The 2,916-nt window shown below is 41.8% G+C and overlaps 1 pseudogene; it reads left to right on the top strand.

Moving 5' to 3' along the window:
• Positions 1–2,076: 2,076 nt before the first annotated feature.
• The window catches only part of LOC106527886 (extracellular sulfatase Sulf-2-like), a 30,322-nt pseudogene continuing 29,482 nt past the window's right edge, over positions 2,077–2,916 (top strand).

Raw genomic sequence — 2,916 nt, 5'->3', positions numbered from 1 at the left:
ACACAAATGTATGGCAGGCCATTTTAACATAACTACGGCAGGCCATTTTAACAAAAAATTATGGCAGGCCATTATAACACAAATGTATGGCAGGCCATTTTAACATAAATCTACAGCAGGCCATTTTAACATAAAATATGGCAGGACATTTTACCATAAAATATATGGCAGGACATTTTAACAAAAGATCTATGGTAGGCCATTTTACCATAACATCTATGGCAAGCCGATGTCACATAAATCTGTGGCAGGTAATTTTAACATAAATCCATGGCAGGCTGATTCACATAAATCTATGGCAGGACGTTTTTACTTAAATCTTTGGCAGGACATTTACCATAAACTATGGCAGGTAATTTTAACATAAATCTGTGGCAGGCCAATGTCACATAAGTCTATGGCAGGACATTTTTACTTAAATCTTTGGCAGGTCATTATTACACAAAMCTATGGCAGGACATTTGAACATAAAATGAGCTTGGTCTGCCTATCTGTAACTACATTCTAGATAGTTTAAATTTTGTTTTGACCAGGAACAACTACATGTTTTACTGAATATTAYTTTAAAATATTTGCATTTACAGTCAGTCAGAAGAAKAAWTCAAAATATCTCAAACYTAATTATGACGAGTCAAAATGACATRTTTTGATATCTGAAATAAAAATTGTTGAGCTGTCCAAACAGTTGCCTGCAGAACTTTGTGAAGCTGCATGGATCAGTACAGAAATACCTTTGAAACTTTCTGCCAACAAGCTGCAGAAACCTGTGATACGTTGACTAACAGAGTAATTATTCAGGATATCTGTTCATTTAGAGATATCTCAAACAGTGACTCATCAAAAATACAGTTGTAGAAAAAAATTGGTTTTGCTGAGTCATTATTAGCTTTCAAAATATCTGCAATTAAATTAGCATTAGTTTAATTTTATTTGTGTGATATAATCAATCTTTAATATATCTTTAATTAGTCAGAACAATAAGTGAGATAACTCAAAGAGAAATAATGACTCAGCAAAACCAACTTACGGATAACTACAACTGTGTAAACCATTTTGACTTGAAACTTAACCTGATATCATTTAAACCAGTCAGAATGTGATTAGTGATATTTAATGAAGTAATATGAGGAGGTGTGGTGAAGTTGATTTTATGTTAAAATGGCCTGCCGTACAGGTTCCTGTTTGTGGGAAGAAAGAGCAGAAAGTAAAGAGTTAAAGTGAAACAGGAACTCTGCTGTCTGCTGTTTTACCTGCTGAGCTCAAATTTAATCAGATTTAAATGTTGAGCAGAAGGTTTGCATGAAGCTGCAGCAGAGAGTGGACCTGTTGTTGAGCTGCTGCTGCTCCTCCTCCTCCTCCTCCTCCTCTCTGTTCGCTCCATTTAACTGAAGCCACCAGCTACATGAATACCCATGAAGAGCAGGAGCTCTGCCAGCAGCTCCATTACAGTCTGCCCCCCACCTCCTCTGGCCTCCCTCCTGATCCAAACCTCCCTCAGCCCATCCGATCTGGAGGATCTGAGTCTCTGCAGCTGCTGCTGGTCCCGGTCTACATCTGTAGTCCTGGTCTACATCTGTAGAACCAAGATCCGTTCAGTCCAGACTTGACCTCTGGTCACTAAAACTCATCCTGGTCCTGCAGAGACCTGAGTCCCAGGAGGACCTGGATGGACTGAGGAGAGACTCCACACAGAAAGAGGTCCAAACCAGGGCTCAGACCCAGGACCTTCTTACTGTGAGACCACCGTTTGAACCACTGAACCACTGTGGTGACTTTTCAAAATAAAAGTCTGGCTCAATAAGCTCTGAATGTTTTCCTTCAGCTCTTCTGCAGAAAGTTTGTTTTTAAATAATTTATTTCTTGATGTAGTTAAAAATATTTAATCTAAGTTCAAAATAAAAGCATCAGATAAAGTAAGAAAATAAAAGTTTAAATGTTTGAACCTGGATTCTGTTTCAATTCTTGATTTTTTATTGTAAAAGTGACTTTTTTTTTTTTCAGATGAATAAACTGTCTTTTTGTCTCTCTGCTCCTCCTCCTCTTCCTCCTCCTCTTCCTCCTCCCTGCTCCGTTCAGGTTGGGGAGAGGGAGTCCGGAGCCTTCGGATTGGCTGCCAGACACACGGAGCCCCGCCCCCTGCTCCTCCTGATGATGATGAAGGTGGTGAGGAGGAGGAGAGTGAAAGTGGAGAGGCAGGAGGGCAGACGTGTTGCAACAGATGGCCCGAGGAGCGGCTGGACTCTGACACGGTTAGACCCGGGTTAGACTGAGGAAGAGGAGGGAGGAACCGTCCTCCTCCTCCTCCTCCTGCAGGACAACATGTCAGAAGTTTGGTGGAAATGGGAGCAACAGTTGAAAGGAGGTCTGATCTGAGCCTTCCTCCTCCTCCTCCTCCTCCTCCACCTGCTGACGGACAGGAGCAGCAGGAGGTGAGTTCCTCTTCCTCTTCCTGTTCCGCTCCACTTCCTGTCTGTGACTTTCAGCTGTCAGGGTTCTGTTTGCTTCTTGTCTSCGGAGCACGTGAGGCCCAGGACCCGCGGGTCCGTCAGAACCAGGAGGGAGGAGACATGAAGGGAAGGAAGCAGGAGGGAAGTGGTTTCCTTCAGCTCTATGTTAAAATAACAGAACAGAACCAGAACCACAGGAGACCTAAAGTGGGACAGACCTTAGACCACATCTTTAGGTCCAGATCCAGGTCTTTCCTGATCCAGAATCATAAAACTGATCTGGTTTCTAAAGTTCTTTATGATAAAACTAAATCAACCTTTATGACACTTCAATTTATCAGAAAAAACAAAACAACTGACTGTTGAAGCTTCATCATCATCATCATCATCATCATCACCATCATCATCATCATCATCATCATCATCATCATCATTCAGAGGAACATCAGAACCAGAACCAGCACTGGAT

Source organism: Austrofundulus limnaeus, unplaced genomic scaffold (assembly GCF_001266775.1).
Source record: "Austrofundulus limnaeus strain Quisiro unplaced genomic scaffold, Austrofundulus_limnaeus-1.0 Scaffold347, whole genome shotgun sequence".
NCBI lineage: Eukaryota > Metazoa > Chordata > Actinopteri > Cyprinodontiformes > Rivulidae > Austrofundulus > Austrofundulus limnaeus.
Note: the sequence above shows the minus strand (reverse complement) of the source record. Positions and strands in the feature narration are given on the sequence as shown.